The following is a 12463-nucleotide window of genomic DNA, read 5'->3' as shown; positions in this document are numbered from 1 at the left end:
ACTAGAAACATATTTGATCATCCTTCTGCTGCATATCTATCTGAAGAGCTTCCTTTTGATGATATTTTGTTTCATTAGGATTGCTCGAAGCAGGGTTTGGAACCTACACCTATTCCCGTTAATCAGAAAGGTCCCTACGTTGAAATTGTAGTGGGAAATAGGAAACATCAATTTTTGATAGGCACTGGAGCACAGAAGTGCTCCATTGATCATTCTCGGGTTACAAACATTCCACTGTCAGGGCAAACCAATGTTTCTGTAGGGTTTTCTGCCACACCAGTTGTGTGTCCGGTTTCTTCACCGGTACCTATTTCTTTGGGTCCCTTTACGGACCACTGTCCATTTCTCTTGACTTCGAATTGTGGAGAGAATTTGCTGGGGTTGAATCTGTTGAAGGAATTAAATGCGGTAATTCATTGTTCTTCTGATGGAGTGCGTTTTTTTACGATTTCACCACAGCAATGTTCTGTTTCGCAATTCTTGACTAGACCTTTGCCGCCAGAATTCAGTAATGTACCAGAGTGTTTGTGGGCAGTTGATGACAATGATATCGGTGTTTTGCAGATTGAGCTGTTAAAATAGTTTTGAAACATGGAATTAAGCTGCCCCGTATTCCACAGTATAAGATCTCAGTTGAAGTCGAGCGAGCTTTGAAGAGCATTGCTTCAGATTTTGTGCATCGTGGGGTGATTGAGGAGATTGCAGGAAGTTTGTGCAATAGTCCGATTTTACCCGTGTACAAAAAAGGTGATAATGCAATTCCATTTTGTTTTATAATTGATTTACGTGCCATTAATAAAGTCGTCGCTCCGCAATTTCCAATTGTGCCTGATGTGACGACAATATTAACCATGATTCCAGCTACGGCTACTCACTTCAGTGTTGTGGACCTAAAGAATGCTTTCTTCAGTATTCCTATACATGAGAATAGTAGATACTTGTTCGCGTTCACCTTAGGGGGACGCTCATTCACATTTACCCGTGCACCTCAAGGTTATACTGAGAGTCCTAGTATTTATAGTAGGGCTTTGAAAGAGCAGCTTGATACCCTTGGATTGCCCCCTACTTGTACGTTGCTTCAATATGTTGATGATTTGCTTTTAGCCGCTGACTCTGAGAGCTCTTGTAAAGAGGGCACTGTGTTGTTGCTCATCCATCTAGCTAAGCATGGTCACAAAGCTTCGCTTAAAAAGTTTCAATATTGTTGCCAGGAGGTCGCCTATTTAGGCTATCTCCTGTCAAAGGAGGGAAGAAGATTGACACCTGAAAGAATAAAACACATTTCTGGCATGTCTGTCCCAAATACACAAAAGGAAGTTAGAGCCTTGATAGGTATGGCTTCTTACTGTAGGTCATGGATCCCAAACTTCTCACTAGTGATAAAACCGATGTTGGCCTTGACGAAGAAGGGTATTTCTTCGCCGTTGCATTGGAATACGGAGCATCAACATTCATTTGAGTTGCTCAAGACTGCATTATGTTCGGCGCCAGTTTTGGGCACACCGAACTATGAGAAGGCCTTTGTGTTGTTTGTGCATGAATGTGATGGATGTGCTTTGGCTGTATTAACGCAGGAACATGGAGGGAAGAAAAGGCCATGCGGTTACTACTCTTCCGCCCTTGATCCTGTTGCAAACGCTTTGCCAAGATGTTTGCGCGATGTCGCTGCTGCTGCTGCGTCTGTAAAACAGAGTGAGGGAATGGTCCTAGGCCATGATTTAACCCTGATGGTGCCTCACTCTGTAGATATTCTATTGAACAAAACCCAAACGCAACACCTCACTTCCGCACAACTGACAAGATATGAATTAATCTTGTTTTCTCCTCACATTCAAATTAGGAGGTGCTGCGTTCTTAATCCGGCTGAACTCCTACCTTTCCCGCAAAATACTGTTTGCGGTGACGAAGAGTCACATGACTGCCTGTATACTACTGAACAAGATACAAAAGGCAGAGCTGATTTGAGGGACACTCCTTTGGATAACCCACAAGGGGAGCTGTTTTGTGATGGCTCCTGCTTCAAACTACTGGATGGTACATCCACAGCTGCTTATGCAGTCACTACATTGAGTATGGTTGTGGAGACCAAGAGAATTACGCATAACTCTGCGCAGGCCGCAGAGATTATAGCATTGACTCGAGCTTGTGAGCTTTCCGAAGGGCTAACAGTAAACATATATACTGATAGCCAGTATGCCTTTGGGGTGGCTCACAACTTTGGGAGACTTTGGTCAGAGAGAGGGTTTTTAACTTCGCATGGCACCAAGATCCAACATGGCTCCCTGATAGTACAATTGCTTTCAGCGCTTGCGCTTCCTAGTCAGTTAGCAATCATTAAGTGCGCAGCACATCACAAGATTACAGATGATGTAGGGAAAGGGAATGCTTTCGCTGATCAAATAGCTAGACAAACTGCCTCTGATCTCTTCACGGAGATGTATGTTTCAAGGGAGACTGTAGATGCCTATGCAATGGATGAGGGTGTCGGGTCTGTACGGGATATCCAAGCCGATGCCACATTAGAAGAATCCAAGAGGTGGGCTGAGGGCTTGGTGAAACTCGAAGATGATGGGTGTTGGGTGGACATGGTTGAAGGGAAATGGTTGCTTCCTAATGCCTATATAGTAATGATGGTTACCATGGCACACGGTCCCACACATGTGTGCGCTCAACAGATCACTAGAATGTTAGAGAAAGTCTGGGTAAATGATAAGATTTCAAAAATTGCCCAGCATTATGTCCAAAATTGCATGATTTGCCTACAACACAATGTGGGAAAGGGGACAGCAACTCCAAGAGGTAGCTTTGGGCCTCCTTCTGTCCCATTTGAAGTGATCCACTTTGACTTTATTGAAATGGAGCGATGTAACAATCTTAAATATGTCCTTGTGGTAATTTGCGCCTTTAGTAAGTGGGTCGAGGCTTTCCCTGTTAAAGACGCTACAGCCATGACCACTGCAAAGACCATGTTAAAGGAATTCTTCCCACGGTTCGGTTTGCCAAGTGTTATCTGGTCGGATAATGGTTCGCATTTTATCGCTGCTGTAATTTTACAGATATGTACGGCATTGCAAATTGACAAATGATTCCATTCGGCCAGACATGCTCAGAGCGCCGGATTAGTGGAAAGACACAATGGTATCATAAACAACAAGCTCGCTAAGACGTGTGCCGGCACCAAACTTAAACGGCCGGACGCCTTACCGATCGTGTTACTTTCAATGCGGACAACCCCTCAAACTAAGACTGGGCTCTCTCCCTTTGAGGTGGTAATGGGGAGACCTGCTAATATTTGGGGTTTGTCTAAAAGCTGCGCATTGCGCGATGTAGAAAATGTACTTCTCTCTGACTATTGTAACCAATTGACTAAAAACCTGTTTTCAATTTATCACCAGGTGCGAGAGGCATTGCCGGTGAGGTACGAGGGCCCCGGTTACAGTCTACGACCAGGGGATTGGATCCTCGTTAAATCCTTCGATAGAGCGTCTTGCCTCGCACCACGTTGGAGAGGCCCCTACCAGGTGCTCCTGGTCACTCAGACTGGTGCGGGTAGGAGGACGTCGCCACTGGATCCACGGCAGCCACACCAAACGGATCCCACACCCAGTGCCATACGATACAGAAGACGCAGAACCCCTTTCCAACATCGAAACCAAAGTACCCGAAACGGCAGACGGTGGAGAGAGAGTATCGGAGGCCGTTCCGGAAGTTGTAAGGCCCGACGAAATGGCCATCTTGCCTCCTTGCTCTCCCACTGCATCGTTTGTGGATCATCCATCTTCTGATCCAACTTCCGTTCACTCGCCACCTCCTGTGGGAAGTGACGACATCCTGTCTGCTGATTCTTTTGCACCGGAAACTGTGAAGTATAATCTCCGCCCAAGGAGATAGGTTTGCAATACGGCTCTTGCTGTACAATTGAAAGAATTTGAGGGCTTGCCTTTTTTTTTTGGCCCAATTGCATAAAGGGTTCTGCTGGCTAAGGGTTGTGGGAAAAGACATTAAGAAGACGCGCGACCGGAGTCGCCAGCAAACGAACAATTGGTGTTTCTCGATTGAAGACGACAATGCCCGCATCCGCTACCGTTCGTACTGAACTTTTGGACAAAAATGTGACTAGGAGAGACAATGAGCAGATATGTATGGGGGCCCCGAAAACGTTTTGTTGTCTACTGGTGATAATCACGGGACTTTTAGTAACTTTTGGTTGTGGGTTTTGGTATTTGGAGAGAATGTACCCTTTGAATGATTTCCTACCTGCTGAAAATATAACTGTTGTTCCCACTCCTTCTGTGCAACTACATACCTTGTCACCTAGAGATCTTTTGCATAGACGGAATTATCAAAATAACACTCTACTTCTAATTATGAATGCTACCCATGCAATCTTTAACAGAACCAATTGTTGGATCTGCTCGCATTTACCGCAACATGGGGTTAAGGGGCTAGGTTGGTATATTCACCCTTTACCTTTGACAACTGCTTGTTATGCTTCACTTAGAGCACTGTTCTTTGGCCGATGGAACGATAGCATCTCGGGGAACTTTGATGGCACTAATTTGAATAGTTTTGAGAAACGTGTTCTGACTCCCCTGGGATGCTCGCTTTTCGCAAATAGGAGTAAGCTCAATATTGCTTTTATTAGGCCTTCTGATAGACTGTCTCGTCCTTTCCAATCTTTGATTTCCTTTAAAATGGCTTCGATAGGCAATAAGGATGCCGTGCCTCCTTCTTATACTGTTAACCATAGCCCCGATTCAGTTTCTTTCTGCATACAGAGGAATGGCACCCGGTCAATGGGAGATTTTAAAGGTTGTGCCAACGTTGCAAATTTGACTGGGGAAGACAGACCTTTGTATGTAGGTGAACCTATCTATTTTGTTTGCGGTAATGTAGCATTTCCATGGTTGCCTAGGGATTGGCAGGGAACTTGTTATCTAGGAATCCTGTTACCTGGGGTGTTTATAGCAATTACTGTAGAGGTTTCGAAGGCTCGTCCACGGCGGGACGAGAATGGCGACACTCCAGCACAGGTTTTAGGAGATGTAGCGAAATCATTCCTTCCATTCTTTGGGCAGATAGCGAATTCCGAGGATATCAGGAAACTAGCGAGAGTACTGGAGAGAACCATCAACCGGACCACAGATATACTCTATAATATGACTTTAGAGCAGAAAGCGATCAGATTGGTAGCACTTCAGAACCGGATGGCATTAGATGTCATTCTGGCTGAACGTGGTGGAGTATGTAAACTAGTGGGGTCCGCTTGCTGTGTTTTTGTACCGGATTCCTCCCCAACTATTTTTAAGGCAATACAGAATCTGCACATTCTTAGTTCAGAAGTGCATGTTCCCGAGGGAAATTGGGATCTTAGCGCTTGGTTCTGGGACTTCTTGCGGTCTTGGGGTTGGAAAGTGCTTTCAGTCTTGCTGATTATTTTGGGAATTCTGCTATTTCTTTGTTGTTGTATTCAATGTCTACCAAGTATATGTTCAATGCTAGGGGGATATTGCGCTCAGGCGATAGGTACAATAGGACATAAAGTGTATGCCCCGGATAAAACCTCTAAGGAGTATGTACTGAAAGAGATCTTAGTAAAAGATCTAATGGCGATAGATATTTCTGACAGCTATTCAGGGTGTATGGACGATGACACATGGAGTTATTTGCAGGGAGATCAGAAGTAGTTTAGCACTTTGCATAGGCCAAAAGGAGGGTTTGTCAAACTAGAAATTATATTGTGCCTCCTATTGCTATGAATATATGTATATTGGCCTATGCCAAGCTGCTAACAAGCTGCTTATAAACTACATGTGAATAAACTTGCATTGCAAGGTCCTGACCTTAGAAACCATGTAAACTGTCATTTTGGGTCAAGCCGCCATTTTAGGTTTTCTTGCTCTATAAAGTCACCATGTGAGCTAAAATGGTAGCCTATGTTATTCAGAACAGAACTTGATTGTCATGACCTCTGTACAGCTAATGTATAACTTGCCTGCAGGCCACTTGTTAGGGTTATGAGCTGAGACCTTGTCCTTCTGCTGACCTGTGTGCAATGGATTACCTGTATCACCGAAACTGATCTATAATTGAATGAAAACACCTGCTTAACTATATTGTATAAATTAAGTCCCGCATTGTAATGTTAGGCCTAGATCATACACTAATATACATATAGATGAGCAGATGAACTAGATTTGACCTGGCAAGGGACCCTAGAGCAGTAACTTATTTATGGAATGGTTAACCCAAAGGAGGGCTGAACAGCAGGCTTGAAATGTATAAAAGCCTGACTGTTTCAATGAATATTTGCACTCACTGAGCACACCGAACCACGCCGGAGTTTGCTGTGTTGTACTGAGGGTCGATAGCTATCTGAATTTTGTTCTGTTCTTTTGTAACTGGATTCAGTATAAAATAAAGTACTTGTATGTTCCTTTGTAACCTGTGTTTGGTGTGTTTCCTTTTTGGTTACCCTGCCTCATATTATTTCCTTGTTTTCACAGAGTAGCACAAGGAAATCAGTAAATACAAAGCACCAAGCAAACACAAAGTTATATTAAATTATGTATTTGTATATGCACAAGGCAAATTAAGCCTTCTTTAAGAACGTAGCAATTACTAGTAACATTCAATGGAAGATAGAATTATTTTAAACAAGAACCTATAATGCAGGTGAATCATTTCTTTCTATGCTAAACATGTTCCAGCACACTGTCATCAATCATGTTCAGTATTAGCACTTATTTTTGTTCACCATTACAAAATTGAGATGGGGAGGGAAAATGGTCAGAGTCAAAGTAGAGCACACGTTAGCAACTGGTTCAAAAGATGGACTCTCCAAGAGGGATGTAGGCAGTCTTTTATCCCAGCAATAATAGTGTCAACAATTAAAACCTGTAAGTGAACAAGCACTGCCAATGCCAGCAGCGTTCAGAAGCTTTTGTTAGAAAATGTTAATCAAACAGTCAAGAGTTCTTTGAAAAATCACAGGAGCTCATGAGGACACTAACTGTTGGAGTATAAGCTGGGGGGCCTGCACAGGTGAGTTGAGGTCAACTCTAGATGGGTGAAAATAGTACTTTCCAAGCCAGGAAGCATCACAAATGGCCAATGGCAGTTATACACCAAGCCCCACAGTACCTTAGAATTGAAGAAGATGTTACAGCTGGATTCCTTCCTGATGCAGTGATGCAGACTCTTGTTCCTGGTCCTTGGTCGTGGTGACGAAAGGGAGGACATCTGGCGGGCTTCTGCAGCAGCACTCTGGAGAGGGACTCAGCAACAATGCATTCTATGCAATTCAATGGCTCTTTTTGGTTTTGGCGCCTTTTTCTCAGCACCAAGAAAGAAAAAAAAGCTCTGGTTAGATTTTCCTCTGTCCCTCAGTCCTGGACTCTGGTGAGGGGACTCCGGAAAACATTTCCTGTTTTTGTAGATCCCCAAGGATGCCCAAGAAGTTTTGTCCAGATTTGTTCTCTGGAAGACGTTACACTCCATGATGGTCAGGGGTCCCTGGGCATTAGGATTCTGCAGCCTAGGAAAGTTGCAACAGCATGTTGGGGGCTGCGCCAAAATGAAGCAGGTCTCGAGTCTATTTGGCCCCAACAGCCCAAGGGAGAAAGTCATCCTGCACGGATCTTCCCTGTCGAAACATAAACGGGGTCAGGACAGCTGCAAGACTCCACCAGCGCTTCTGCGGTCCTGGAAGGTGATGCTGGCGTCCCTGCTCATCCTCTTTGTCAGATGTCTTGTTCCAGTGGTCGACTCTGCCTGTAATCCCAAAGGCCCTGCCTTTTATGTGAAATCCCATTCATTCACAGCCCTGTGGCTATCAATCACCTGGGGGTTGGCTGCTAGCAAGTCATTCAGAAATGATTTCAGTCAGGCACACCTAGTGACAAAGGACAGCAAAGTTCTGTGACCCTCCCTCTCTCCCTGCCTTTCCGGACACACTGGAGTCTGGGCGGGCTTCAGGGCTGAAGCCCGCCAAAGGCCAAACACACAAAGGACTCAGCCCTAGTTTAAACAACAGAGTAAAATCCCAGAAGGAACTTCCGAACAAGAAATGGCAAAAAAAGAAGACAGCCATTTTGGGAAAAATGGTCACCCATGGGTGCTGTACTGTAGCTGAGAAATCAGTCTGCAAGTACCCTGCACAAAAGGGAGCAAAAAGTAACCATTGCCACCAGCCATTCAAGTAAGTGCAAGAAAACATTACATGAGAAGTAGGATAAGGAGCTACTATGTAACCCCCAGCACTCCACATAAGGCAGTGTGTGCTGGACCCACAAAAAAAAGTATGGTAAAAGTTATCTCACTATTCTTGGGAACTGTATTTCACACAAGAAAATGTATTTAAACAATAAGAGAATTCCAAGGGACTTCTCAGTGGCACTGCACAGAGGTTGCTGTGTGTCACTATAAAAAAACAGATGCCTATGGAGTTTACCAGACTCCATTAAACAGTTATAAATCCAACGCAGAGAAAAACACATGAGTGAGTGTCAAAAAGCACCATTCACGCAGGAGCTTCAAATTCAAAAGATCCCAGATTCCAGCAAACGAGCTGGGGGTCTCTAAGGTTAAAGGGAATTAGTACAGAAACTGAACATTCTCCCTAACAGCTTGTCACCTTCCCAGAAGATCAAGACATACTCCCAGAGGGCAGAGAGGGGCCAGTGCTTCAAAATCAGCCTTGCCAGCAAAATGGGGATGTCAAACCAGGGAGATAATAGGTGGAGTCTCTGAATTTAGGCAGACATGAGACAGTGGAAGTAGTGTAGTTTAGAATATAATAGAATAGTTTAGAAGAGGAGCTGTCCCCAGAGAAGGGGTCCTGTCATCCTGGGAACGTTTCATTCCCACTCCTTTCTGTGCTCCCTCCCAGCTTCCTGCAGACAAAGCAGTCGAGGCGCTGACATCAGAAGGCAAAAACTCCTGTTGCAAAAGCTGAGATTGGCCCCTTAGAGATGGCTTGAAATGGACCCGTCCACTGTGGTGAGACCCTGCCTTAGTTGAATCATCTTTGGACTCTTAAGGAATGTAGCCTGCCCTTGGTCCATGCGAGCCTGAAGAGGCGGAGAAGGAGTACCATTCATGCTGTGCCTGTTTCACTTGTAGGATTGAGATCACTGGTGGTTTAGTAGTAGTGTGGGTGTGAGTAGGAGTTTAAAAACCACTGGTCATCTGTTTACTCTGTTTACTCCTGCAGACCCGTAGTCATGTAATCACGATGCTTGAAGGAGAATGTTATCCTTTTAAAATGCACAACTCTCAGTAGCACTTTCTCTCGCAATCAATCAGTGAGAGATGCCAAGTGCTGCTGTTGGAGATGGCAATGGGTCTTGTTATGTCACTATGTGACTGCAATAACCTATTACTGAATTAGTCATTGGTTTTCTTATTTCAAATGACTTTTGACATCACAACGTCTAATAAGAAAACAAACTGCAGAATTTTAGCGAGAGATTACAGTTGAATGTACACTCATTTTGATGATATGGATAAAGAAGACGTAATGCTTTGTTGCCCGAAGACCATACCGTCTAAAACATAACTTTAAAGGTATGTATCCATAGGTAAGTGAATGCAGTTGGCACCATCAGCTTCTACATTTAGAAGCAAAGCAGTGGTTTCTCTGGGCACCTCATCCCTGTGAGCCAATGCTTGCCCCTCGCAGCACTTCAATTAATCCTCCAGCCCCCAAACCTATGCCAGCCAGACATATGCCTCTGGGTTGAGACTGCTCCGAATGTAAAAGCAGAAGCCATGAAAGGATCATCCGTTTGTAATTATCTGTTTTTAGAGAGAATGAATTTCCCATTGTGTTTATTTATTTATTTATTTACTTATTTAGTTCGTTTGTTGTATTGGAATTTAATAGTGTGCTACATTGCGAGCAAGGCATGTCAAAACTAGTCTATATTGAGAACTAGCCTAAACGTTTCTGTTCAACTCGTCCCACTGATCGCCATTGAAGGAGATGGAATCCACAATTGCGAAACTAAATGGGTTATTTTTAATTCCCAAGATCTGTAGTGAGTGGCAGTAAGTGCCACTCTTACTGATTCAGGGTTTTAAGGTGGATTGTCAAGACAGAGCGGATTTAGCATGGCCTTCACCTTTACCGATCCACCTTGCAAATCTGGCAGCATTGCCAGCAGCATGTAACTTTAATCCTGGCGGTAATGCAATGGATTCTTACGTTTTCATAGAATCCGTCTGAATTTACCACCTGGTGAAAGCAGGCAGAGTCCATAGGAATCCATTGTAAATACCTCTCACAATCGTGAATTTCAGGAGGCATTTACACTTTTTCCAAAACGGAGTGAAAAAGTGAAGCGTAAAAGCAGTTTGTTACATTTCCACTTCATTTTGAAAATGTAAAAAATTGCACCTTAGTACAAACGATCACGGTCTCCTCCAGTGTAATTTACACTTTTGCTTTAAATGATGCGCTGTGGGTAAAGAACGCATTCACATTTGGTAAGACAATCATTTTGAGGAACTGGAAGGACAGCTAAAGAATAAAAGTTGAAGGCTTGATTGAAGAACTCCTCTAACTTGCCATAACCAAAAGAGCCAGGGCAAAAGATGACTACTTGAATAATATCTGCACAGAGTACTTGTGTTTGCATGCATGACCATGTGAGATTCTTAATGGCATTGAATGGTAAAGTAAGTGGTCTTATAGGGCCCCATTCTGCCAATAAGGTTGGCCTTGGGTTGACTGTGTACCTGTGACCCTCTAATTCAGTGGGAACCTTCATGTTACTGTTGTTTTTCTTTGTCTTCTGTGGATGTTAGTGATTTGGTTTCGAATTTTGAATAATAGATAGAAATCAGAGATGCAACAAAAGTATTTTTATTGATTTAGATTGAGTTTCGAATGTACTTATTTGACACATCGCCGTCGAGGGGTAAGTGCTGTGTATTTCCACTGACATTTCTTTGATATTTAAGGAACACGTTTTTATTAATTTGAACTAATACAATGTGAACAGAGGATAGCACAGGGGCAACACGCTTGTCTTGGAAGGAACAGAGGTTCGAATCCCGGATTGGCGCTTAGAAACCGAACTCAAGTACGGTATTGGGCACGATATAAAAAGAAAAAAAATAATAAATAAATAAAAGGATAACTATCTAGTTTGGGTCATGAGGGCCCAAAGATGTTGCTTGCCGCCCTCCTTCTGCCACTGTAACTGATTTCACCATGGTATGGCCTGTGAGGGCAGCGAGCTCACCCTGATCCAACTACCCCCTTGTACAGAAGGGGCGGTTACGTCCACTACTGCGTCCCTCATCAGAGACGTGTCATTGATAAGGGATGGCGCTGGCTCTCGGCATCTCACGCTGGTAACTTCTTGCACCCATGGTAAGGCTCAATGCTGGCATTTTATGGATAGGGCTGATACGTGTAAGGCCAGTCGCCATCCGTAAAAGGTGTTGTTTTTCACCTATGAAACAAAAAACATCTAAAACAGTCGAAAGCATTCTAACAGCATGTTAGTGCTGTCACAACTACCCCTCTCCCATGGTGCTGTAAAAAGAGCAAGACTCCTCATTATGAACATGGAAAGACTATGCATCAATTCTAGTCAAGCAACAACTCAACAACTCGGCCCTTTCAAGATCTCACAAGACAGACAACTGGCCAATGTGTTTCTACTAAAAGTGGTAGATCTAATGTCACTTTGACCTCATCCAAGGCTGCTTTCTATGTCCATGGGTTGGGCATGAGGTAGGCTGCTCTGTCTGCATTGTCTGGCTGTGTGCTAGGGAACTGCTGCCCTGCCTCTGGGAATGAGCCACACCCCTTGTCCATTGGTGCCTATTCCTAACGTCCCCCACAATGGGAAGCCCACATTTAGATCTTGTGGGTGGTGTGATGTCTGCATCTCGGCTCCTGAAGGTATCAGGTAATATTACCTCCACCAAAAATATCGCCATATATATGGACGTCAGGAGCAGCCATAGGCGATATTTTTAGTGGGGATAATATTTGGGGTTATTTGGAGCAGGGGTTGCCGGGGTCTCCCCTGCCCCCTTTAAAACAATATGGGGGTTGCTGGGGTGTCCCCCGCAGGTTCCATGCCTTAATATCGCCGCAAAAAAAATGGCGATATCTTTGTATGGCAATATGTTTGCAGGGATATTAACACATGGAACCCTCCTGAATACATTTTACAGCCCTGATATGTGTTGCATATGCTTGGAAATAGCTTTTCCTCCTGGGCAGCCCTCAGCCAGGAGGAAGTGACGTAGTAGCAGGGAGCGTGGGCTGCTGAGCTTTTCACTAGCGCCTCCTCCTTCAAAGACAGTGCCTGCAAAACAGGATTTTGTGTTTAGGAGGAATAATGAGATGCAGGAACGTGAACAGAAGATGAACAGGGGTCCGTGTCAGAATGGCCATTTCTAAATTAGGGGCCTAGGTTATGTGTGTTTCTGCACGTTTGTG

Source organism: Ambystoma mexicanum, chromosome 10, assembly GCF_040938575.1.
Source record: "Ambystoma mexicanum isolate Mex_15411 chromosome 10, UKY_AmexF1_1, whole genome shotgun sequence".
NCBI classification, from domain to species: Eukaryota; Metazoa; Chordata; class Amphibia; order Caudata; family Ambystomatidae; genus Ambystoma; species Ambystoma mexicanum.
The sequence above is the reverse complement of the archived record's forward strand: the minus strand, read 5'-3'. Positions refer to the sequence as shown.